Here is a 27,984-nt window from a genome sequence, read left to right on the forward strand (position 1 = left end):
GTTTCGCTTTCTTTTCAATGTCACCATGCGCTCCCTTCCAGATGATCTGGATAGACTCATAATGGCTTGAAGACTTGGATTCCGTGAGAAATTTCACAAAGCACTGATCACTACTGACTTTCTCTCGGTTTATTAGTGTCACTGACCGATAAAGCCCATCTCTTCAGGACCCTCCCGTAACGCCTTTTAAATGAAGAGTCACAGATAACTTTTCCTCCAGCAATGATAAGTAATCAGGTTCTCTTTCTTTGCAGCTTTCTATGCCGAAGAATCAGGAGAGTAGTATGATGGCTTTAAGATGAAGCTTGCATGAAACATTTGAGGATGAGAAAAGAGTTTTGCCTTCTTTGTAATTCTCACCAGCCGATCTCTTCTTAACGATGAGGACAGACTCTCAAGGGCTGTAAGATGACGATTAAATGAGAAATTTGTCATAAGCATTCATTAATACTTCCTTTCCCTTTGTTTCTAATTTTCTCCAACCAATCGAGCCCACAAGCTCAGGACAGGATCCGGACAGCTTGAAAATGAAGATTCCATGAGAATTTTGTGCCCAGCCTTGATTAGGGCTGAGTTTTCCTTTCTTTGTACTTTTTACGAGCCCACGTCTTCTAATGGCACAAGACAGTTGGAGTTAAGCTGTGGGTAGGACGCCACGTCCTCAGGGTTATGGCTAGGCCACTTACAAGTGTGGTTCCTGTGTGCAGGCCACATGCAGTTAGAGTTAGGGAAGGGCAGAGCTCCCAGCCCTAGGTTAGCGTTCTCAGCGCTAGGGTTAGGGTTCATACGGGTAGGAATCCCGATCCTAGTGTTTCCTCGACCACAGGAAACGTAAGCCTCCGTGCAAGTGGCCTTCCCGTGGGAACCCTAATCCTAGGGTTCGGGCCTTACCCATAGACACCCTAAGGCAAGGATCCCCATCTGTAGGACCTCTATGCCTAAAGTGAGCTGGCCTAACCATTGGAACCCTTACTTCAACAGGCCTATGCCTAGAACCCTAACCCTAACGCCAAGTGGCCTACCCGTAAGCATCCTAATGCTAGGGCGGGAATCCCTTCCCACAGCAAGCCTATTTCAGCGTGGCTAACCCATAGGAACCATAACCCAACTCCCCTTGGTCTAGCAATGGGAACCCTACCCCTTAGTCCAAAGGGCCTAGCTCGGGAAACCCTGACGCTGACGCCAAGTGGGCTAAGGAGCCCTAACGCCTATCCCTAACTCCAACTGACCTACTCAGAGGAACTTTAACCCAATTGGCGGGGAGCCCTACCTTTTGCAAGCCTAACTCTCCCCAAAATTAGCAAATTTCTCCTGCAATCATCCTCCAAATGTAATTCCGATGCACTGCTGGCCATTTGGGAGAGATCCCTTCTTGAAAAATGCTCTCCAGGAGACATTAGTTCCAGGTAACAGCAAGGCAGGAATGTCTCCAGGGATCGTTCTCTAAATGCTATCACGATGCACCGCTGGTGATTTGGCAGAGATCCGTTCATGACAAGTCCTAGGCTTGAGACATTCACTCCAGATCACAGCTAGCTACTCATTGCTCCTCAAATCATCTTTCAAAATGCATTCGGATGAAAGCCTGGCATTACCGTTAACGAAAAATGCTGTTCATTTGACATTCCTTCCAGGTTACTGCTAGGGACGAAATTCTCGGGAATCTTCCTCAAGAAGTCAGAGGGATGCACTGCCAGCTACCTGGCAGAGAGCCCTTTCAGAAAATTGCTACAAATGAAAAATGCATTCCAGATCACAGCTAGGTGCAAATTCCTCCCGCAATCATCCTCCAAATGTCATTCATTCGGAGGCTCTGCTGGTCATTTGGCAGAGATCCGTTCGTGAAAATAGCTCAAGATGAAACATTCCAGATCAAAGCTTGGCACCAATGTCTCCAGGAATCGTCCCCCGAATGTCATTCGGAAGCCCTGCAGGTCATTTGGCAGCGATCCGTTGGTGAAAATATCATGTAGAAAAGCATTCCATGTCCCTGCTAGGGATGACTTTGCCCAAGGCAACTCGGACGCCTTGCTGCGCATTTGGGAGAGATCCATTCATGACAATTGCTAAACGTGAGCCATGAACTCCAGCTCCCTACTTGGCACATATTTCTGCTGGAATCGTCCTCCAAATGGCTTTCGGGTGCACCACGGGCCATTTGGCAGAGATCCGTTCGTGAAAATAGCTAAACATGAGACAATCATTCTGGATCTCAGCTAGGACTAATTTCTCCTGGCATCGTCCTCCAAATGCCGTTCGGATGCAGTGCTGGGAAGTTGGCAGCGAACCCTTCTTGAACGTTGCTAAACATGAGCTCTTCAGTCCAGATCACTGCTTGGCAGGAATGTCTCATGGAATCGTCCTCCAAATGTCGTTACGATGCACTGCTTACCATTTCCAGAGATCCAGCCAGGACAATTCCTAAAAACGAACTATTCAGTCCAGGTCACAGCTAGACACGAATATGCCCTGGCATCGTCCTCCAAGAGCCAGTCGGATACGCTGCTGGGCATTGGGCAGCTATCCAGTCCTGAAAAATATTATTCACCTAGAAAAGCATTCCATGTCCCTGCTAGGGACGACTTTGTCCTAGAATCGACCTCCAAGTGCAAATCGGAGGCATTGCTGGTATTTGGCAGAGAGCCTTCCTGAAAATTGCTAAACATGAGACATTCACTTCACATCACTGCTAGCCACCAATTTCTCCTGGAATCATTCTCCAAATGCCTTTCGGATGCACTGCTTGCCATTTGGCAGAGCAGGAAAGAATTTTGCTTGCTTAATCTAGTTCGAGGACCGACCACTCCTAAATAATCAGGATAGTAGCCCAATGGCGCGAATATGAAGAGTCCCTGACAATTTGTCACAAGCACGGGTCACTAAGGATTTTCTCTTTCTTTGTAAGTTCCACGGAACCGATCTTTCCCTAATGCTCAGGACCTCTTTTAAACTGTTTGAAAATGAAAAGGCTCCGAGAAACGAGTCACCCGCAGGGATCACGAACGAGTTTTGTTTTGTTTGTAACGTTCATGATGCCCTCTCTTCCAAATGACCAAGAGAAACCTAGTGGCTTTTAGATGACGAGTCCGGGACAAAGTTTGTCTCAAGTGCTGTTCATTAATGACTTTCTCTCTAGTTCTCATTTTCCCTAACCGCTCTACTGCAAATGACAGTAAGGACAGACTCCTAAATGCGTTAAAAAAGGAGGTTTTCAGAAGTATTTGCCAAACCCCTAGTGGTCAAGAATGAGTTTAACCTTTCTTTAGGACAGGATCCTAAAAGCTGTAATGTGAAGATTCCGCCACAAATTTATCCCCCGCTAAGGTGAGCGAAGCGTTTTGCTTTGTTATTCATCTGCACGGAGCGAGCCTTCCAAATGAGGCCAGACTCCAACTGTCTGAAGTTGAAGATTCCATAAGAAATGGCTCACAAGCACCGATCAGTAATGAGTTTCGCTTTCTTTTCAATGTCACCATGCGCTCCCTTCCAGATGATCTGGATAGACTCATAATGGCTTGAAGACTTGGATTCCGTGAGAAATTTCACAAAGCACTGATCACTACTGACTTTCTCTCGGTTTATTAGTGTCACTGACCGATAAAGCCCATCTCTTCAGGACCCTCCCGTAACGCCTTTTAAATGAAGAGTCACAGATAACTTTTCCTCCAGCAATGATAAGTAATCAGGTTCTCTTTCTTTGCAGCTTTCTATGCCGAAGAATCAGGAGAGTAGTATGATGGCTTTAAGATGAAGCTTGCATGAAACATTTGAGGATGAGAAAAGAGTTTTGCCTTCTTTGTAATTCTCACCAGCCGATCTCTTCTTAACGATGAGGACAGACTCTCAAGGGCTGTAAGATGACGATTAAATGAGAAATTTGTCATAAGCATTCATTAATACTTCCTTTCCCTTTGTTTCTAATTTTCTCCAACCAATCGAGCCCACAAGCTCAGGACAGGATCCGGACAGCTTGAAAATGAAGATTCCATGAGAATTTTGTGCCCAGCCTTGATTAGGGCTGAGTTTTCCTTTCTTTGTACTTTTTACGAGCCCACGTCTTCTAATGGCACAAGACAGTTGGAGTTAAGCTGTGGGTAGGACGCCACGTCCTCAGGGTTATGGCTAGGCCACTTACAAGTGTGGTTCCTGTGTGCAGGCCACATGCAGTTAGAGTTAGGGAAGGGCAGAGCTCCCAGCCCTAGGTTAGCGTTCTCAGCGCTAGGGTTAGGGTTCATACGGGTAGGAATCCCGATCCTAGTGTTTCCTCGACCACAGGAAACGTAAGCCTCCGTGCAAGTGGCCTTCCTGTGGGAACCCTAATCCTAGGGTTCGGGCCTTACCCATAGACACCCTAAGGCAAGGATCCCCATCTGTAGGACCTCTATGCCTAAAGTGAGCTGGCCTAACCATTGGAACCCTTACTTCAACTGGCCTATGCCTAGAACCCTAACCCTAACGCCAAGTGGCCTACCCGTAAGCATCCTAATGCTAGGGCGGGAATCCCTTCCCACAGCAAGCCTATTTCAGCGTGGCTAACCCATAGGAACCATAACCCAACTCCCCTTGGTCTAGCAATGGGAACCCTACCCCTTAGTCCAAAGGGCCTAGCTTGGGAAACCCTGACGCTGACGCCAAGTGGGCTAAGGAGCCCTAACGCCTATCCCTAACTCCAACTGACCTACTCAGAGGAACTTTAACCCAATTGGCGGGGAGCCCTACCTTTTGAAGCCTAACTCTCCCCAAAATTAGCAAATTTCTCCTGCAATCATCCTCCAAATGTAATTCCGATGCACTGCTGGCCATTTGGGAGAGATCCCTTCTTGAAAAATGCTCTCCAGGAGACATTAGTTCCAGGTAACAGCAAGGCACGAATGTCTCCAGGGATCGTTCTCTAAATGCTATCACGATGCACCGCTGGTGATTTGGCAGAGATCCGTTCATGACAAGTCCTAGGCTTGAGACATTCACTCCAGATCACAGCTAGCTACTCATTGCTCCTCAAATCATCTTTCAAAATGCATTCGGATGAAAGCCTGGCATTACCGTTAACGAAAAATGCTGTTCATTTGACATTCCTTCCAGGTTACTGCTAGGGACGAAATTCTCGGGAATCTTCCTCAAGAAGTCAGAGGGATGCACTGCCAGCTACCTGGCAGAGAGCCCTTTCAGAAAATTGCTACAAATGAAAAATGCATTCCAGATCACAGCTAGGTGCAAATTTCTCCCGCAATCATCCTCCAAATGTCATTCATTCGGAGGCTCTGCTGGTCATTTGGCAGAGATCCGTTTGTGAAAATAGCTCAAGATGAAACATTCCAGATCAAAGCTTGGCACCAATGTCTCCAGGAATCGTCCCCCGAATGTCATTCGGAAGCCCTGCAGGTCATTTGGCAGCGATCCGTTGGTGAAAATATCATGTAGAAAAGCATTCCATGTCCCTGCTAGGGATGACTTTGCCCAAGGCAACTCGGACGCCTTGCTGCGCATTTGGGAGAGATCCATTCATGACAATTGCTAAACGTGAGCCATGAACTCCAGCTCCCTACTTGGCACATATTTCTGCTGGAATCGTCCTCCAAATGGCTTTCGGGTGCACCACGGGCCATTTGGCAGAGATCCGTTCGTGAAAATAGCTAAACATGAGACAATCATTCTGGATCTCAGCTAGGACTAATTTCTCCTGGCATCGTCCTCCAAATGCCGTTCGGATGCAGTGCTGGGAAGTTGGCAGCGAACCCTTCTTGAACGTTGCTAAACATGAGCTCTTCAGTCCAGATCACTGCTTGGCAGGAATGTCTCATGGAATCGTCCTCCAAATGTCGTTACGATGCACTGCTTACCATTTCCAGAGATCCAGCCAGGACAATTCCTAAAAACGAACTATTCAGTCCAGGTCACAGCTAGACACGAATATGCCCTGGCATCGTCCTCCAAGAGCCAGTCGGATACGCTGCTGGGCATTGGGCAGCTATCCAGTCCTGAAAAATATTATTCACCTAGAAAAGCATTCCATGTCCCTGCTAGGGACGACTTTGTCCTAGAATCGACCTCCAAGTGCAAATCGGAGGCATTGCTGGTATTTGGCAGAGAGCCTTCCTGAAAATTGCTAAACATGAGACATTCACTTCACATCACTGCTAGCCACCAATTTCTCCTGGAATCATTCTCCAAATGCCTTTCGGATGCACTGCTTGCCATTTGGCAGAGCAGGAAAGAATTTTGCTTGCTTAATCTAGTTCGAGGACCGACCACTCCTAAATAATCAGGATAGTAGCCCAATGGCGCGAATATGAAGAGTCCCTGACAATTTGTCACAAGCACGGGTCACTAAGGATTTTCTCTTTCTTTGTAAGTTCCACGGAACCGATCTTTCCCTAATGCTCAGGACCTCTTTTAAACTGTTTGAAAATGAAAAGGCTCCGAGAAACGAGTCACCCGCAGGGATCACGAACGAGTTTTGTTTTGTTTGTAACGTTCATGATGCCCTCTCTTCCAAATGACCAAGAGAAACCTAGTGGCTTTTAGATGACGAGTCCGGGACAAAGTTTGTCTCAAGTGCTGTTCATTAATGACTTTCTCTCTAGTTCTCATTTTCCCTAACCGCTCTACTGCAAATGACAGTAAGGACAGACTCCTAAATGCTTTAAAAAAGGAGGCTTTCAGAAGTATTTGCCAAACCCCTAGTGGTCAAGAATGAGTTTAACCTTTCTTTAGGACAGGATCCTAAAAGCTGTAATGTGAAGATTCCGCGACAAATTTATCCCCCGCTAAGGTGAGCGAAGCGTTTTGCTTTGTTATTCATCTGCACGGAGCGAGCCTTCCAAATGAGGCCAGACTCCAAACTGTCTTAAGTTGAAGATTCCATAAGAAATGGCTCACAAGCACCAATCAGTAATGAGTTTCGCTTTCTTTTCAATGTCACCATGCGCTCCCTTCCAGATGATCTGGATAGACTCATAATGGCTTGAAGACTTGGATTCCGTGAGAAATTTCACAAAGCACTGATCACTACTGACTTTCTCTTGGTTTATCACTTTCACTGACCGATAAAGCCCATCTCTTCAGGACCCTCTCGTAACGCCTTTTAAATGAAGAGTCACAGATAACTTTTCCTCCGGCAATGATAAGTAATCAGGTTCTCTTTCTTTGCAGCTTTCTATGCCGAAGAATCAGGAGAGTAGTATGATGGCTTTAAGATGAAGGCTGCATGAAACATTTGAGGATGAGAAAAGAGTTTTGCCTTCTTTGTAATTCTCACCAGCCGATCTCTTCTTAACGATGAGGACAGACTCTCAAGGGCTGTAAGATGACGATTAAATGAGAAATTTGTCATAAGCATTCATTAATACTTCCTTTCCCTTTGTTTCTAATTTTCTCCAACCAATCGAGCCCACAAGCTCAGGACAGGATCCGGACAGCTTGAAAATGAAGATTCCATGAGAATTTTGTGCCCAGCCTTGATTAGGGCTGAGTTTTCCTTTCTTTGTACTTTTTACGAGCCCACGTCTTCTAATGGCACAAGACAGTTGGAGTTAAGCTGTGGGTAGGACGCCACGTCCTCAGGGTTATGGCTAGGCCACTTACAAGTGTGGTTCCTGTGTGCAGGCCACATGCAGTTAGAGTTAGGGAAGGGCAGAGCTCCCAGCCCTAGGTTAGCGTTCTCAGCGCTAGGGTTAGGGTTCATACGGGTAGGAATCCCGATCCTAGTGTTTCCTCGACCACAGGAAACGTAAGCCTCCGTGCAAGTGGCCTTCCCGTGGGAACCCTAATCCTAGGGTTCGGGCCTTACCCATAGACACCCTAAGGCAAGGATCCCCATCTGTAGGACCTCTATGCCTAAAGTGAGCTGGCCTAACCATTGGAACCCTTACTTCACCTGGCCTATGCCTAGAACCCTAACCCTAACGCCAAGTGGCCTACCCATAAGCATCCTAATGCTAGGGCGGGAATCCCTTCCCACAGCAAGCCTATTTCAGCGTGGCTAACCCATAGGAACCATAACCCAACTCCCCTTGGTCTAGCAATGGGAACCCTACCCCTTAGTCCAAAGGGCCTAGCTCGGGAAACCCTGACGCTGACGCCAAGTGGGTTAAGGAGCCCTAACGCCTATCCCTAACTCCAACTGACCTACTCAGAGGAACTTTAACCCAATTGGCGGGGAGCCCTACCTTTTGCAAGCCTAACTCTCCCCAAAATTAGCAAATTTCTCCTGCAATCATCCTCCAAATGTAATTCCGATGCACTGCTGGCCATTTGGGAGAGATCCCTTCTTGAAAAATGCTCTCCAGGAGACATTAGTTCCAGGTAACAGCAAGGCACGAATGTCTCCAGGGATCGTTCTCTAAATGCTATCACGATGCACCGCTGGTGATTTGGCAGAGATCCGTTCATGACAAGTCCTAGGCTTGAGACATTCACTCCAGATCACAGCTAGCTACTCATTGCTCCTCAAATCATCTTTCAAAATGCATTCGGATGAAAGCCTGGCATTACCGTTAACGAAAAATGCTGTTCATTTGACATTCCTTCCAGGTTACTGCTAGGGACGAAATTCTCGGGAATCTTCCTGAAGAAGTCAGAGGGATGCACTGCCGGCTACCTGGCAGAGAGCCCTTTCAGAAAATTGCTACAAATGAAAAATGCATTCCAGATCACAGCTAGGTGCAAATTTCTCCCGCAATCATCCTCCAAATGTCATTCATTCGGAGGCTCTGCTGGTCATTTGGCAGAGATCCGTTCGTGAAAATAGCTCAAGATGAAACATTCCAGATCAAAGCTTGGCACCAATGTCTCCAGGAATCGTCCCCCGAATGTCATTCGGAAGCCCTGCAGGTCATTTGGCAGCGATCCGTTGGTGAAAATATCATGTAGAAAAGCATTCCATGTCCCTGCTAGGGATGACTTTGCCCAAGGCAACTCGGACGCCTTGCTGCGCATTTGGGAGAGATCCATTCATGACAATTGCTAAACGTGAGCCATGAACTCCAGATCCCTACTTGGCACATATTTCTGCTGGAATCGTCCTCCAAATGGCTTTCGGGTGCACCACGGGCCATTTGGCAGAGATCCGTTCGTGAAAATAGCTAAACATGAGACAATCATTCTGGATCTCAGCTAGGACTAATTTCTCCTGGCATCGTCCTCCAAATGCCGTTCGGATGCAGTGCTGGGAAGTTGGCAGCGAACCCTTCTTGAACGTTGCTAAACATGAGCTCTTCAGTCCAGATCACTGCTTGGCAGGAATGTCTCATGGAATCGTCCTCCAAATGTCGTTACGATGCACTGCTTACCATTTCCAGAGATCCAGCCAGGACAATTCCTAAAAACGAACTATTCACTCCAGGTCACAGCTAGACACGAATATGCCCTGGCATCGTCCTCCAAGAGCCAGTCGGATACGCTGCTGGGCATTGGGCAGCTATCCAGTCCTGAAAAATATTATTCACCTAGAAAAGCATTCCATGTCCCTGCTAGGGACGACTTTGTCCTAGAATCGACCTCCAAGTGCAAATCGGAGGCATTGCTGGTATTTGGCAGAGAGCCTTCCTGAAAATTGCTAAACATGAGACATTCACTTCACATCACTGCTAGCCACCAATTTCTCCTGGAAGCATTCTCCAAATGCCTTTCGGATGCACTGCTTGCCATTTGGCAGAGCAGGAAAGAATTTTGCTTGCTTAATCTAGTTCGAGGACCGACCACTCCTAAATAATCAGGATAGTAGCCCAATGGCGCGAATATGAAGAGTCCCTGACAATTTGTCACAAGCACGGGTCACTAAGGATTTTCTCTTTCTTTGTAAGTTCCACGGAACCGATCTTTCCCTAATGCTCAGGACCTCTTTTAAACTGTTTGAAAATGAAAAGGCTCCGAGAAACGAGTCACCCGCAGGGATCACGAACGAGTTTTGTTTTGTTTGTAACGTTCATGATGCCCTCTCTTCCAAATGACCAAGAGAAACCTAGTGGCTTTTAGATGACGAGTCCGGGACAAAGTTTGTCTCAAGTGCTGTTCATTAATGACTTTCTCTCTAGTTCTCATTTTCCCTAACCGCTCTACTGCAAATGACAGTAAGGACAGACTCCTAAATGCTTTAAAAAAGGAGGCTTTCAGAAGTATTTGCCAAACCCCTAGTGGTCAAGAATGAGTTTAACCTTTCTTTAGGACAGGATCCTAAAAGCTGTAATGTGAAGATTCCGCGACAAATTTATCCCCCGCTAAGGTGAGCGAAGCGTTTTGCTTTGTTATTCATCTGCACGGAGCGAGCCTTCCAAATGAGGCCAGACTCCAAACTGTCTTCAGTTGAAGATTCCATAAGAAATGGCTCACAAGCACCGATCAGTAATGAGTTTCGCTTTCTTTTCAATGTCACCATGCGCTCCCTTCCAGATGATCTGGATAGACTCATAATGGCTTGAAGACTTGGATTCCGTGAGAAATTTCACAAAGCACTGATCACTACTGACTTTCTCTTGGTTTATCACTTTCACTGACCGATAAAGCCCATCTCTTCAGGACCCTCTCGTAACGCCTTTTAAATGAAGAGTCACAGATAACTTTTCCTCCAGCAATGATAAGTAATCAGGTTCTCTTTCTTTGCAGCTTTCTATGCCGAAGAATCAGGAGAGTAGTATGATGGCTTTAAGATGAAGGCTGCATGAAACATTTGAGGATGAGAAAAGAGTTTTGCCTTCTTTGTAATTCTCACCAGCCGATCTCTTCTTAACGATGAGGACAGACTCTCAAGGGCTGTAAGATGACGATTAAATGAGAAATTTGTCATAAGCATTCATTAATACTTCCTTTCCCTTTGTTTCTAATTTTCTCCAACCAATCGAGCCCACAAGCTCAGGACAGGATCCGGACAGCTTGAAAATGAAGATTCCATGAGAATTTTGTGCCCAGCCTTGATTAGGGCTGAGTTTTCCTTTCTTTGTACTTTTTACGAGCCCACGTCTTCTAATGGCACAAGACAGTTGGAGTTAAGCTGTGGGTAGGACGCCACGTCCTCAGGGTTATGGCTAGGCCACTTACAAGTGTGGTTCCTGTGTGCAGGCCACATGCAGTTAGAGTTAGGGAAGGGCAGAGCTCCCAGCCCTAGGTTAGCGTTCTCAGCGCTAGGGTTAGGGTTCATACGGGTAGGAATCCCGATCCTAGTGTTTCCTCGACCACAGGAAACGTAAGCCTCCGTGCAAGTGGCCTTCCCGTGGGAACCCTAATCCTAGGGTTCGGGCCTTACCCATAGACACCCTAAGGCAAGGATCCCCATCTGTAGGACCTCTATGCCTAAAGTGAGCTGGCCTAACCATTGGAACCCTTACTTCAACTGGCCTATGCCTAGAACCCTAACCCTAACGCCAAGTGGCCTACCCGTAAGCATCCTAATGCTAGGGCGGGAATCCCTTCCCACAGCAAGCCTATTTCAGCGTGGCTAACCCATAGGAACCATAACCCAACTCCCCTTGGTCTAGCAATGGGAACCCTACCCCTTAGTCCAAAGGGCCTAGCTCGGGAAACCCTGACGCTGACGCCAAGTGGGCTAAGGAGCCCTAACGCCTATCCCTAACTCCAACTGACCTACTCAGAGGAATTTTAACCCAATTGGCGGGGAGCCCTACCTTTTGCAAGCCTAACTCTCCCCAAATTTAGCAAATTTCTCCTGCAATCATCCTCCAAATGTAATTCCGATGCACTGCTGGCCATTTGGGAGAGATCCCTTCTTGAAAAATGCTCTCCAGGAGACATTAGTTCCAGGTAACAGCAAGGCACGAATGTCTCCAGGGATCGTTCTCTAAATGCTATCACGATGCACCGCTGGTGATTTGGCAGAGATCCGTTCATGACAAGTCCTAGGCTTGAGACATTCACTCCAGATCACAGCTAGCTACTCATTGCTCCTCAAATCATCTTTCAAAATGCATTCGGATGAAAGCCTGGCATTACCGTTAACGAAAAATGCTGTTCATTTGACATTCCTTCCAGGTTACTGCTAGGGACGAAATTCTCGGGAATCTTCCTCAAGAAGTCAGAGGGATGCACTGCCGGCTACCTGGCAGAGAGCCCTTTCAGAAAATTGCTACAAATGAAAAATGCATTCCAGATCACAGCTAGGTGCAAATTTCTCCCGCAATCATCCTCCAAATGTCATTCATTCGGAGGCTCTGCTGGTCATTTGGCAGAGATCCGTTCGTGAAAATAGCTCAAGATGAAACATTCCAGATCAAAGCTTGGCACCAATGTCTCCAGGAATCGTCCCCCGAATGTCATTCGGAAGCCCTGCAGGTCATTTGGCAGCGATCCGTTGGTGAAAATATCATGTAGAAAAGCATTCCATGTCCCTGCTAGGGATGACTTTGCCCAAGGCAACTCGGACGCCTTGCTGCGCATTTGGGAGAGATCCATTCATGACAATTGCTAAACGTGAGCCATGAACTCCAGATCCCTACTTGGCACATATTTCTGCTGGAATCGTCCTCCAAATGGCTTTCGGGTGCACCACGGGCCATTTGGCAGAGATCCGTTCGTGAAAATAGCTAAACATGAGACAATCATTCTGGATCTCAGCTAGGACTAATTTCTCCTGGCATCGTCCTCCAAATGCCGTTCGGATGCAGTGCTGGGAAGTTGGCAGCGAACCCTTCTTGAACTTTGCGAAACATGAGCTCTTCAGTCCAGATCACTGCTTGGCAGGAATGTCTCATGGAATCGTCCTCCAAATGTCGTTACGATGCACTGCTTACCATTTCCAGAGATCCAGCCAGGACAATTCCTAAAAACGAACTATTCACTCCAGGTCACAGCTAGACACGAATATGCCCTGGCATCGTCCTCCAAGAGCCAGTCGGATACGCTGCTGGGCATTGGGCAGCTATCCAGTCCTGAAAAATATTATTCACCTAGAAAAGCATTCCATGTCCCTGCTAGGGACGACTTTGTCCTAGAATCGACCTCCAAGTGCAAATCGGAGGCATTGCTGGTATTTGGCAGAGAGCCTTCCTGAAAATTGCTAAACATGAGACATTCACTTCACATCACTGCTAGCCACCAATTTCTCCTGGAAGCATTCTCCAAATGCCTTTCGGATGCACTGCTTGCCATTTGGCAGAGCAGGAAAGAATTTTGCTTGCTTAATCTAGTTCGAGGACCGACCACTCCTAAATAATCAGGATAGTAGCCCAATGGCGCGAATATGAAGAGTCCCTGACAATTTGTCACAAGCACGGGTCACTAAGGATTTTCTCTTTCTTTGTAAGTTCCACGGAACCGATCTTTCCCTAATGCTCAGGACCTCTTTTAAACTGTTTGAAAATGAAAAGGCTCCGAGAAACGAGTCACCCGCAGGGATCACGAACGAGTTTTGTTTTGTTTGTAACGTTCATGATGCCCTCTCTTCCAAATGACCAAGAGAAACCTAGTGGCTTTTAGATGACGAGTCCGGGACAAAGTTTGTCTCAAGTGCTGTTCATTAATGACTTTCTCTCTAGTTCTCATTTTCCCTAACCGCTCTACTGCAAATGACAGTAAGGACAGACTCCTAAATGCTTTAAAAAAGGAGGCTTTCAGAAGTATTTGCCAAACCCCTAGTGGTCAAGAATGAGTTTAACCTTTCTTTAGGACAGGATCCTAAAAGCTGTAATGTGAAGATTCCGCGACAAATTTATCCCCCGCTAAGGTGAGCGAAGCGTTTTGCTTTGTTATTCATCTGCACGGAGCGAGCCTTCCAAATGAGGCCAGACTCCAAACTGTCTTCAGTTGAAGATTCCATAAGAAATGGCTCACAAGCACCGATCAGTAATGAGTTTCGCTTTCTTTTCAATGTCACCATGCGCTCCCTTCCAGATGATCTGGATAGACTCATAATGGCTTGAAGACTTGGATTCCGTGAGAAATTTCACAAAGCACTGATCACTACTGACTTTCTCTTGGTTTATCACTTTCACTGACCGATAAAGCCCATCTCTTCAGGACCCTCTCGTAACGCCTTTTAAATGAAGAGTCACAGATAACTTTTCCTCCAGCAATGATAAGTAATCAGGTTCTCTTTCTTTGCAGCTTTCTATGCCGAAGAATCAGGAGAGTAGTATGATGGCTTTAAGATGAAGGCTGCATGAAACATTTGAGGATGAGAAAAGAGTTTTGCCTTCTTTGTAATTCTCACCAGCCGATCTCTTCTTAACGATGAGGACAGACTCTCAAGGGCTGTAAGATGACGATTAAATGAGAAATTTGTCATAAGCATTCATTAATACTTCCTTTCCCTTTGTTTCTAATTTTCTCCAACCAATCGAGCCCACAAGCTCAGGACAGGATCCGGACAGCTTGAAAATGAAGATTCCATGAGAATTTTGTGCCCAGCCTTGATTAGGGCTGAGTTTTCCTTTCTTTGTACTTTTTACGAGCCCACGTCTTCTAATGGCACAAGACAGTTGGAGTTAAGCTGTGGGTAGGACGCCACGTCCTCAGGGTTATGGCTAGGCCACTTACAAGTGTGGTTCCTGTGTGCAGGCCACATGCAGTTAGAGTTAGGGAAGGGCAGAGCTCCCAGCCCTAGGTTAGCGTTCTCAGCGCTAGGGTTAGGGTTCATACGGGTAGGAATCCCGATCCTAGTGTTTCCTCGACCACAGGAAACGTAAGCCTCCGTGCAAGTGGCCTTCCCGTGGGAACCCTAATCCTAGGGTTCGGGCCTTACCCATAGACACCCTAAGGCAAGGATCCCCATCTGTAGGACCTCTATGCCTAAAGTGAGCTGGCCTAACCATTGGAACCCTTACTTCAACTGGCCTATGCCTAGAACCCTAACCCTAACGCCAAGTGGCCTACCCGTAAGCATCCTAATGCTAGGGCGGGAATCCCTTCCCACAGCAAGCCTATTTCAGCGTGGCTAACCCATAGGAACCATAACCCAACTCCCCTTGGTCTAGCAATGGGAACCCTACCCCTTAGTCCAAAGGGCCTAGCTCGGGAAACCCTGACGCTGACGCCAAGTGGGCTAAGGAGCCCTAACGCCTATCCCTAACTCCAACTGACCTACTCAGAGGAATTTTAACCCAATTGGCGGGGAGCCCTACCTTTTGCAAGCCTAACTCTCCCCAAATTTAGCAAATTTCTCCTGCAATCATCCTCCAAATGTAATTCCGATGCACTGCTGGCCATTTGGGAGAGATCCCTTCTTGAAAAATGCTCTCCAGGAGACATTAGTTCCAGGTAACAGCAAGGCACGAATGTCTCCAGGGATCGTTCTCTAAATGCTATCACGATGCACCGCTGGTGATTTGGCAGAGATCCGTTCATGACAAGTCCTAGGCTTGAGACATTCACTCCAGATCACAGCTAGCTACTCATTGCTCCTCAAATCATCTTTCAAAATGCATTCGGATGAAAGCCTGGCATTACCGTTAACGAAAAATGCTGTTCATTTGACATTCCTTCCAGGTTACTGCTAGGGACGAAATTCTCGGGAATCTTCCTCAAGAAGTCAGAGGGATGCACTGCCGGCTACCTGGCAGAGAGCCCTTTCAGAAAATTGCTACAAATGAAAAATGCATTCCAGATCACAGCTAGGTGCAAATTTCTCCCGCAATCATCCTCCAAATGTCATTCATTCGGAGGCTCTGCTGGTCATTTGGCAGAGATCCGTTCGTGAAAATAGCTCAAGATGAAACATTCCAGATCAAAGCTTGGCACCAATGTCTCCAGGAATCGTCCCCCGAATGTCATTCGGAAGCCCTGCAGGTCATTTGGCAGCGATCCGTTGGTGAAAATATCATGTAGAAAAGCATTCCATGTCCCTGCTAGGGATGACTTTGCCCAAGGCAACTCGGACGCCTTGCTGCGCATTTGGGAGAGATCCATTCATGACAATTGCTAAACGTGAGCCATGAACTCCAGATCCCTACTTGGCACATATTTCTGCTGGAATCGTCCTCCAAATGGCTTTCGGGTGCACCACGGGCCATTTGGCAGAGATCCGTTCGTGAAAATAGCTAAACATGAGACAATCATTCTGGATCTCAGCTAGGACTAATTTCTCCTGGCATCGTCCTCCAAATGCCGTTCGGATGCAGTGCTGGGAAGTTGGCAGCGAACCCTTCTTGAACTTTGCGAAACATGAGCTCTTCAGTCCAGATCACTGCTTGGCAGGAATGTCTCATGGAATCGTCCTCCAAATGTCGTTACGATGCACTGCTTACCATTTCCAGAGATCCAGCCAGGACAATTCCTAAAAACGAACTATTCACTCCAGGTCACAGCTAGACACGAATATGCCCTGGCATCGTCCTCCAAGAGCCAGTCGGATACGCTGCTGGGCATTGGGCAGCTATCCAGTCCTGAAAAATATTATTCACCTAGAAAAGCATTCCATGTCCCTGCTAGGGACGACTTTGTCCTAGAATCGACCTCCAAGTGCAAATCGGAGGCATTGCTGGTATTTGGCAGAGAGCCTTCCTGAAAATTGCTAAACATGAGACATTCACTTCACATCACTGCTAGCCACCAATTTCTCCTGGAAGCATTCTCCAAATGCCTTTCGGATGCACTGCTTGCCATTTGGCAGAGCAGGAAAGAATTTTGCTTGCTTAATCTAGTTCGAGGACCGACCACTCCTAAATAATCAGGATAGTAGCCCAATGGCGCGAATATGAAGAGTCCCTGACAATTTGTCACAAGCACGGGTCACTAAGGATTTTCTCTTTCTTTGTAAGTTCCACGGAACCGATCTTTCCCTAATGCTCAGGACCTCTTTTAAACTGTTTGAAAATGAAAAGGCTCCGAGAAACGAGTCACCCGCAGGGATCACGAACGAGTTTTGTTTTGTTTGTAACGTTCATGATGCCCTCTCTTCCAAATGACCAAGAGAAACCTAGTGGCTTTTAGATGACGAGTCCGGGACAAAGTTTGTCTCAAGTGCTGTTCATTAATGACTTTCTCTCTAGTTCTCATTTTCCCTAACCGCTCTACTGCAAATGACAGTAAGGACAGACTCCTAAATGCTTTAAAAAAGGAGGCTTTCAGAAGTATTTGCCAAACCCCTAGTGGTCAAGAATGAGTTTAACCTTTCTTTAGGACAGGATCCTAAAAGCTGTAATGTGAAGATTCCGCGACAAATTTATCCCCCGCTAAGGTGAGCGAAGCGTTTTGCTTTGTTATTCATCTGCACGGAGCGAGCCTTCCAAATGAGGCCAGACTCCAAACTGTCTTCAGTTGAAGATTCCATAAGAAATGGCTCACAAGCACCGATCAGTAATGAGTTTCGCTTTCTTTTCAATGTCACCATGCGCTCCCTTCCAGATGATCTGGATAGACTCATAATGGCTTGAAGACTTGGATTCCGTGAGAAATTTCACAAAGCACTGATCACTACTGACTTTCTCTTGGTTTATCACTTTCACTGACCGATAAAGCCCATCTCTTCAGGACCCTCTCGTAACGCCTTTTAAATGAAGAGTCACAGATAACTTTTCCTCCAGCAATGATAAGTAATCAGGTTCTCTTTCTTTGCAGCTTTCTATGCCGAAGAATCAGGAGAGTAGTATGATGGCTTTAAGATGAAGCTTGCATGAAACATTTGAGGATGAGAAAAGAGTTTTGCCTTCTTTGTAATTCTCACCAGCCGATCTCTTCTTAACGATGAGGACAGACTCTCAAGGGCTGTAAGATGACGATTAAATGAGAAATTTGTCATAAGCATTCATTAATACTTCCTTTCCCTTTGTTTCTAATTTTCTCCAACCAATCGAGCCCACAAGCTCAGGACAGGATCCGGACAGCTTGAAAATGAAGATTCCATGAGAATTTTGTGCCCAGCCTTGATTAGGGCTGAGTTTTCCTTTCTTTGTACTTTTTACGAGCCCACGTCTTCTAATGGCACAAGACAGTTGGAGTTAAGCTGTGGGTAGGACGCCACGTCCTCAGGGTTATGGCTAGGCCACTTACAAGTGTGGTTCCTGTGTGCAGGCCACATGCAGTTAGAGTTAGGGAAGGGCAGAGCTCCCAGCCCTAGGTTAGCGTTCTCAGCGCTAGGGTTAGGGTTCATACGGGTAGGAATCCCGATCCTAGTGTTTCCTCGACCACAGGAAACGTAAGCCTCCGTGCAAGTGGCCTTCCCGTGGGAACCCTAATCCTAGGGTTCGGGCCTTACCCATAGACACCCTAAGGAAAGGATCCCCATCTGTAGGACCTCTATGCCTAAAGTGAGCTGGCCTAACCATTGGAACCCTTACTTCAACTGGCCTATGCCTAGAACCCTAACCCTAACGCCAAGTGGCCTACCCGTAAGCATCCTAATGCTAGGGCGGGAATCCCTTCCCACAGCAAGCCTATTTCAGCGTGGCTAACCCATAGGAACCATAACCCAACTCCCCTTGGTCTAGCAATGGGAACCCTACCCCTCAGTCCAAAGGGCCTAGCTCGGGAAACCCTGACGCTGACGCCAAGTGGGCTAAGGAGCCCTAACGCCTATCCCTAACTCCAACTGACCTACTCAGAGGAACTTTAACCCAATTGGCGGGGAGCCCTACCTTTTGCAAGCCTAACTCTCCCCAAAATTAGCAAATTTCTCCTGCAATCATCCTCCAAATGTAATTCCGATGCACTGCTGGCCATTTGGGAGAGATCCCTTCTTGAAAAATGCTCTCCAGGAGACATTAGTTCCAGGTAACAGCAAGGCACGAATGTCTCCAGGGATCGTTCTCTAAATGCTATCACGATGCACCGCTGGTGATTTGGCAGAGATCCGTTCATGACAAGTCCTAGGCTTGAGACATTCACTCCAGATCACAGCTAGCTACTCATTGCTCCTCAAATCATCTTTCAAAATGCATTCGGATGAAAGCCTGGCATTACCGTTAACGAAAAATGCTGTTCATTTGACATTCCTTCCAGGTTACTGCTAGGGACGAAATTCTCGGGAATCTTCCTCAAGAAGTCAGAGGGATGCACTGCCGGCTACCTGGCAGAGAGCCCTTTCAGAAAATTGCTACAAATGAAAAATGCATTCCAGATCACAGCTAGGTGCAAATTTCTCCCGCAATCATCCTCCAAATGTCATTCATTCGGAGGCTCTGCTGGTCATTTGGCAGAGATCCATTCGTGAAAATAGCTCAAGATGAAACATTCCAGATCAAAGCTTGGCACCAATGTCTCCAGGAATCGTCCCCCGAATGTCATTCGGAAGCCCTGCAGGTCATTTGGCAGCGATCCGTTGGTGAAAATATCATGTAGAAAAGCATTCCATGTCCCTACTAGGGATGACTTTGCCCAAGGCAACTCGGACGCCTTGCTGCGCATTTGGGAGAGATCCATTCATGACAATTGCTAAACGTGAGCCATGAACTCCAGATCCCTACTTGGCACATATTTCTGCTGGAATCGTCCTCCAAATGGCTTTCGGGTGCACCACGGGCCATTTGGCAGAGATCCGTTTGTGAAAATAGCTAAACATGAGACAATCATTCTGGATCTCAGCTAGGACTAATTTCTCCTGGCATCGTCCTCCAAATGCCGTTCGGATGCAGTGCTGGGAAGTTGGCAGCGAACCCTTCTTGAACTTTGCGAAACATGAGCTCTTCAGTCCAGATCACTGCTTGGCAGGAATGTCTCATGGAATCGTCCTCCAAATGTCGTTACGATGCACTGCTTACCATTTCCAGAGATCCAGCCAGGACAATTCCTAAAAACGAACTATTCACTCCAGGTCACAGCTAGACACGAATATGCCCTGGCATCGTCCTCCAAGAGCCAGTCGGATACGCTGCTGGGCATTGGGCAGCTATCCAGTCCTGAAAAATATTATTCACCTAGAAAAGCATTCCATGTCCCTGCTAGGGACGACTTTGTCCTAGAATCGACCTCCAAGTGCAAATCGGAGGCATTGCTGGTATTTGGCAGAGACCCTTCCTGAAAATTGCTAAACATGAGACATTCACTTCACATCACTGCTAGCCACCAATTTCTCCTGGAAGCATTCTCCAAATGCCTTTCGGATGCACTGCTTGCCATTTGGCAGAGCAGGAAAGAATTTTGCTTGCTTAATCTAGTTCGAGGACCGACCACTCCTAAATAATCAGGATAGTAGCCCAATGGCGCGAATATGAAGAGTCCCTGACAATTTGTCACAAGCACGGGTCACTAAGGATTTTCTCTTTCTTTGTAAGTTCCACGGAACCGATCTTTCCCTAATGCTCAGGACCTCTTTTAAACTGTTTGAAAATGAAAAGGCTCCGAGAAACGAGTCACCCGCAGGGATCACTAACGAGTTTTGTTTTGTTTGTAACGTTCATGATGCCCTCTCTTCCAAATGACCAAGAGAAACCTAGTGGCTTTTAGATGACGAGTCCGGGACAAAGTTTGTCTCAAGTGCTGTTCATTAATGACTTTCTCTCTAGTTCTCATTTTCCCTAACCGCTCTACTGCAAATGACAGTAAGGACAGACTCCTAAATGCTTTAAAAAAGGAGGCTTTCAGAAGTATTTGCCAAACCCCTAGTGGTCAAGAATGAGTTTAACCTTTCTTTAGGACAGGATCCTAAAAGCTGTAATGTGAAGATTCCGCGACAAATTTATCCCCCGCTAAGGTGAGCGAAGCGTTTTGCTTTGTTATTCATCTGCACGGAGCGAGCCTTCCAAATGAGGCCAGACTCCAAACTGTCTTCAGTTGAAGATTCCATAAGAAATGGCTCACAAGCACCGATCAGTAATGAGTTTCGCTTTCTTTTCAATGTCACCATGCGCTCCCTTCCAGATGATCTGGATAGACTCATAATGGCTTGAAGACTTGGATTCCATGAGAAATTTCACAAAGCACTGATCACTACTGACTTTCTCTTGGTTTATCACTTTCACTGACCGATAAAGCCCATCTCTTCAGGACCCTCTCGTAACGCCTTTTAAATGAAGAGTCACAGATAACTTTTCCTCCAGCAATGATAAGTAATCAGGTTCTCTTTCTTTGCAGCTTTCTATGCCGAAGAATCAGGAGAGTAGTATGATGGCTTTAAGATGAAGGCTGCATGAAACATTTGAGGATGAGAAAAGAGTTTTGCCTTCTTTGTAATTCTCACCAGCCGATCTCTTCTTAACGATGAGGACAGACTCTCAAGGGCTGTAAGATGACGATTAAATGAGAAATTTGTCATAAGCATTCATTAATACTTCCTTTCCCTTTGTTTCTAATTTTCTCCAACCAATCGAGCCCACAAGCTCAGGACAGGATCCGGACAGCTTGAAAATGAAGATTCCATGAGAATTTTGTGCCCAGCCTTGATTAGGGCTGAGTTTTCCTTTCTTTGTACTTTTTACGAGCCCACGTCTTCTAATGGCACAAGACAGTTGGAGTTAAGCTGTGGGTAGGACGCCACGTCCTCAGGGTTATGGCTAGGCCACTTACAAGTGTGGTTCCTGTGTGCAGGCCACATGCAGTTAGAGTTAGGGAAGGGCAGAGCTCCCAGCCCTAGGTTAGCGTTCTCAGCGCTAGGGTTAGGGTTCATACGGGTAGGAATCCCGATCCTAGTGTTTCCTCGACCACAGGAAACGTAAGCCTCCGTGCAAGTGGCCTTCCCGTGGGAACCCTAATCCTAGGGTTCGGGCCTTACCCATAGACACCCTAAGGCAAGGATCCCCATCTGTAGGACCTCTATGCCTAAAGTGAGCTGGCCTAACCATTGGAACCCTTACTTCAACTGGCCTATGCCTAGAACCCTAACCCTAACGCCAAGTGGCCTACCCGTAAGCATCCTAATGCTAGGGCGGGAATCCCTTCCCACAGCAAGCCTATTTCAGCGTGGCTAACCCATAGGAACCATAACCCAACTCCCCTTGGTCTAGCAATGGGAACCCTACCCCTTAGTCCAAAGGGCCTAGCTCGGGAAACCCTGACGCTGACGCCAAGTGGGCTAAGGAGCCCTAACGCCTATCCCTAACTCCAACTGACCTACTCAGAGGAACTTTAACCCAATTGGCGGGGAGCCCTACCTTTTGCAAGCCTAACTCTCCCCAAATTTAGCAAATTTCTCCTGCAATCATCCTCCAAATGTAATTCCGATGCACTGCTGGCCATTTGGGAGAGATCCCTTCTTGAAAAATGCTCTCCAGGAGACATTAGTTCCAGGTAACAGCAAGGCACGAATGTCTCCAGGGATCGTTCTCTAAATGCTATCACGATGCACCGCTGGTGATTTGGCAGAGATCCGTTCATGACAAGTCCTAGGCTTGAGACATTCACTCCAGATCACAGCTAGCTACTCATTGCTCCTCAAATCATCTTTCAAAATGCATTCGGATGAAAGCCTGGCATTACCGTTAACGAAAAATGCTGTTCATTTGACATTCCTTCCAGGTTACTGCTAGGGACGAAATTCTCGGGAATCTTCCTCAAGAAGTCAGAGGGATGCACTGCCGGCTACCTGGCAGAGAGCCCTTTCAGAAAATTGCTACAAATGAAAAATGCATTCCAGATCACAGCTAGGTGCAAATTTCTCCCGCAATCATCCTCCAAATGTCATTCATTCGGAGGCTCTGCTGGTCATTTGGCAGAGATCCATTCGTGAAAATAGCTCAAGATGAAACATTCCAGATCAAAGCTTGGCACCAATGTCTCCAGGAATCGTCCCCCGAATGTCATTCGGAAGCCCTGCAGGTCATTTGGCAGCGATCCGTTGGTGAAAATATCATGTAGAAAAGCATTCCATGTCCCTACTAGGGATGACTTTGCCCAAGGCAACTCGGACGCCTTGCTGCGCATTTGGGAGAGATCCATTCATGACAATTGCTAAACGTGAGCCATGAACTCCAGATCCCTACTTGGCACATATTTCTGCTGGAATCGTCCTCCAAATGGCTTTCGGGTGCACCACGGGCCATTTGGCAGAGATCCGTTTGTGAAAATAGCTAAACATGAGACAATCATTCTGGATCTCAGCTAGGACTAATTTCTCCTGGCATCGTCCTCCAAATGCCGTTCGGATGCAGTGCTGGGAAGTTGGCAGCGAACCCTTCTTGAACGTTGCGAAACATGAGCTCTTCAGTCCAGATCACTGCTTGGCAGGAATGTCTCATGGAATCGTCCTCCAAATGTCGTTACGATGCACTGCTTACCATTTCCAGAGATCCAGCCAGGACAATTCCTAAAAACGAACTATTCAGTCCAGGTCACAGCTAGACACGAATATGCCCTGGCATCGTCCTCCAAGAGCCAGTCGGATACGCTGCTGGGCATTGGGCAGCTATCCAGTCCTGAAAAATATTATTCACCTAGAAAAGCATTCCATGTCCCTGCTAGGGACGACTTTGTCCTAGAATCGACCTCCAAGTGCAAATCGGAGGCATTGCTGGTATTTGGCAGAGACCCTTCCTGAAAATTGCTAAACATGAGACATTCACTTCACATCACTGCTAGCCACCAATTTCTCCTGGAAGCATTCTCCAAATGCCTTTCGGATGCACTGCTTGCCATTTGGCAGAGCAGGAAAGAATTTTGCTTGCTTAATCTAGTTCGAGGACCGACCACTCCTAAATAATCAGGATAGTAGCCCAATGGCGCGAATATGAAGAGTCCCTGACAATTTGTCACAAGCACGGGTCACTAAGGATTTTCTCTTTCTTTGTAAGTTCCACGGAACCGATCTTTCCCTAATGCTCAGGACCTCTTTTAAACTGTTTGAAAATGAAAAGGCTCCGAGAAACGAGTCACCCGCAGGGATCACGAACGAGTTTTGTTTTGTTTGTAACGTTCATGATGCCCTCTCTTCCAAATGACCAAGAGAAACCTAGTGGCTTTTAGATGACGAGTCCGGGACAAAGTTTGTCTCAAGTGCTGTTCATTAATGACTTTCTCTCTAGTTCTCATTTTCCCTAACCGCTCTACTGCAAATGACAGTAAGGACAGACTCCTAAATGCTTTAAAAAAGGAGGCTTTCAGAAGTATTTGCCAAACCCCTAGTGGTCAAGAATGAGTTTAACCTTTCTTTAGGACAGGATCCTAAAAGCTGTAATGTGAAGATTCCGCGACAAATTTATCCCCCGCTAAGGTGAGCGAAGCGTTTTGCTTTGTTATTCATCTGCACGGAGCGAGCCTTCCAAATGAGGCCAGACTCCAAACTGTCTTCAGTTGAAGATTCCATAAGAAATGGCTCACAAGCACCGATCAGTAATGAGTTTCGCTTTCTTTTCAATGTCACCATGCGCTCCCTTCCAGATGATCTGGATAGACTCATAATGGCTTGAAGACTTGGATTCCATGAGAAATTTCACAAAGCACTGATCACTACTGACTTTCTCTTGGTTTATCACTTTCACTGACCGATAAAGCCCATCTCTTCAGGACCCTCTCGTAACGCCTTTTAAATGAAGAGTCACAGATAACTTTTCCTCCAGCAATGATAAGTAATCAGGTTCTCTTTCTTTGCAGCTTTCTATGCCGAAGAATCAGGAGAGTAGTATGATGGCTTTAAGATGAAGGCTGCATGAAACATTTGAGGATGAGAAAAGAGTTTTGCCTTCTTTGTAATTCTCACCAGCCGATCTCTTCTTAACGATGAGGACAGACTCTCAAGGGCTGTAAGATGACGATTAAATGAGAAATTTGTCATAAGCATTCATTAATACTTCCTTTCCCTTTGTTTCTAATTTTCTCCAACCAATCGAGCCCACAAGCTCAGGACAGGATCCGGACAGCTTGAAAATGAAGATTCCATGAGAATTTTGTGCCCAGCCTTGATTAGGGCTGAGTTTTCCTTTCTTTGTACTTTTTACGAGCCCACGTCTTCTAATGGCACAAGACAGTTGGAGTTAAGCTGTGGGTAGGACGCCACGTCCTCAGGGTTATGGCTAGGCCACTTACAAGTGTGGTTCCTGTGTGCAGGCCACATGCAGTTAGAGTTAGGGAAGGGCAGAGCTCCCAGCCCTAGGTTAGCGTTCTCAGCGCTAGGGTTAGGGTTCATACGGGTAGGAATCCCGATCCTAGTGTTTCCTCGACCACAGGAAACGTAAGCCTCCGTGCAAGTGGCCTTCCCGTGGGAACCCTAATCCTAGGGTTCGGGCCTTACCCATAGACACCCTAAGGCAAGGATCCCCATCTGTAGGACCTCTATGCCTAAAGTGAGCTGGCCTAACCATTGGAACCCTTACTTCAACTGGCCTATGCCTAGAACCCTAACCCTAACGCCAAGTGGCCTACCCGTAAGCATCCTAATGCTAGGGCGGGAATCCCTTCCCACAGCAAGCCTATTTCAGCGTGGCTAACCCATAGGAACCATAACCCAACTCCCCTTGGTCTAGCAATGGGAACCCTACCCCTCAGTCCAAAGGGCCTAGCTCGGGAAACCCTGACGCTGACGCCAAGTGGGCTAAGGAGCCCTAACGCCTATCCCTAACTCCAACTGACCTACTCAGAGGAACTTTAACCCAATTGGCGGGGAGCCCTACCTTTTGCAAGCCTAACTCTCCCCAAAATTAGCAAATTTCTCCTGCAATCATCCTCCAAATGTAATTCCGATGCACTGCTGGCCATTTGGGAGAGATCCCTTCTTGAAAAATGCTCTCCAGGAGACATTAGTTCCAGGTAACAGCAAGGCACGAATGTCTCCAGGGATCGTTCTCTAAATGCTATCACGATGCACCGCTGGTGATTTGGCAGAGATCCGTTCATGACAAGTCCTAGGCTTGAGACATTCACTCCAGATCACAGCTAGCTACTCATTGCTCCTCAAATCATCTTTCAAAATGCATTCGGATGAAAGCCTGGCATTACCGTTAACGAAAAATGCTGTTCATTTGACATTCCTTCCAGGTTACTGCTAGGGACGAAATTCTCGGGAATCTTCCTCAAGAAGTCAGAGGGATGCACTGCCGGCTACCTGGCAGAGAGCCCTTTCAGAGAATTGCTACAAATGAAAAATGCATTCCAGATCACAGCTAGGTGCAAATTTCTCCCGCAATCATCCTCCAAATGTCATTCATTCGGAGGCTCTGCTGGTCATTTGGCAGAGATCCATTCGTGAAAATAGCTCAAGATGAAACATTCCAGATCAAAGCTTGGCACCAATGTCTCCAGGAATCGTCCCCCGAATGTCATTCGGAAGCCCTGCAGGTCATTTGGCAGCGATCCGTTGGTGAAAATATCATGTAGAAAAGCATTCCATGTCCCTACTAGGGATGACTTTGCCCAAGGCAACTCGGACGCCTTGCTGCGCATTTGGGAGAGATCCATTCATGACAATTGCTAAACGTGAGCCATGAACTCCAGATCCCTACTTGGCACATATTTCTGCTGGAATCGTCCTCCAAATGGCTTTCGGGTGCACCACGGGCCATTTGGCAGAGATCCGTTTGTGAAAATAGCTAAACATGAGACAATCATTCTGGATCTCAGCTAGGACTAATTTCTCCTGGCATCGTCCTCCAAATGCCGTTCGGATGCAGTGCTGGGAAGTTGGCAGCGAACCCTTCTTGAACGTTGCGAAACATGAGCTCTTCAGTCCAGATCACTGCTTGGCAGGAATGTCTCATGGAATCGTCCTCCAAATGTCGTTACGATGCACTGCTTACCATTTCCAGAGATCCAGCCAGGACAATTCCTAAAAACGAACTATTCAGTCCAGGTCACAGCTAGACACGAATATGCCCTGGCATCGTCCTCCAAGAGCCAGTCGGATACGCTGCTGGGCATTGGGCAGCTATCCAGTCCTGAAAAATATTATTCACCTAGAAAAGCATTCCATGTCCCTGCTAGGGACGACTTTCTCCTAGAATCGACCTCCAAGTGCAAATCGGAGGCATTGCTGGTATTTGGCAGAGACCCTTCCTGAAAATTGCTAAACATGAGACATTCACTTCACATCACTGCTAGCCACCAATTTCTCCTGGAAGCATTCTCCAAATGCCTTTCGGATGCACTGCTTGCCATTTGGCAGAGCAGGAAAGAATTTTGCTTGCTTAATCTAGTTCGAGGACCGACCACTCCTAAATAATCAGGATAGTAGCCCAATGGCGCGAATATGAAGAGTCCCTGACAATTTGTCACAAGCACGGGTCACTAAGGATTTTCTCTTTCTTTGTAAGTTCCACGGAACCGATCTTTCCCTAATGCTCAGGACCTCTTTTAAACTGTTTGAAAATGAAAAGGCTCCGAGAAACGAGTCACCCGCAGGGATCACGAACGAGTTTTGTTTTGTTTGTAACGTTCATGATGCCCTCTCTTCCAAATGACCAAGAGAAACCTAGTGGCTTTTAGATGACGAGTCCGGGACAAAGTTTGTCTCAAGTGCTGTTCATTAATGACTTTCTCTCTAGTTCTCATTTTCCCTAACCGCTCTACTGCAAATGACAGTAAGGACAGACTCCTAAATGCTTTAAAAAAGGAGGCTTTCAGAAGTATTTGCCAAACCCCTAGTGGTCAAGAATGAGTTTAACCCTTCTTTAGGACAGGATCCTAAAAGCTGTAATGTGAAGATTCCGCGACAAATTTATCCCCCGCTAAGGTGAGCGAAGCGTTTTGCTTTGTTATTCATCTGCACGGAGCGAGCCTTCCAAATGAGGCCAGACTCCAAACTGTCTTCAGTTGAAGATTCCATAAGAAATGGCTCACAAGCACCGATCAGTAATGAGTTTCGCTTTCTTTTCAATGTCACCATGCGCTCCCTTCCAGATGATCTGGATAGACTCATAATGGCTTGAAGACTTGGATTCCGTGAGAAATTTCACAAAGCACTGATCACTACTGACTTTCTCTTGGTTTATCACTTTCACTGACCGATAAAGCCCATCTCTTCAGGACCCTCTCGTAACACCTTTTAAATGAAGAGTCACAGATAACTTTTCCTCCCGCAATGATAAGTAATCAGGTTCTCTTTCTTTGCAGCTTTCTATGCCGAAGAATCAGGAGAGTAGTATGATGGCTTTAAGATGAAGGCTGCATGAAACATTTGAGGATGAGAAAAGAGTTTTGCCTTCTTTGTAATTCTCACCAGCCGATCTCTTCTTAACGATGAGG

This window comes from Eretmochelys imbricata, chromosome 3, assembly GCF_965152235.1.
Source record: "Eretmochelys imbricata isolate rEreImb1 chromosome 3, rEreImb1.hap1, whole genome shotgun sequence".
Taxonomy (NCBI): Eukaryota; Metazoa; Chordata; order Testudines; family Cheloniidae; genus Eretmochelys; species Eretmochelys imbricata.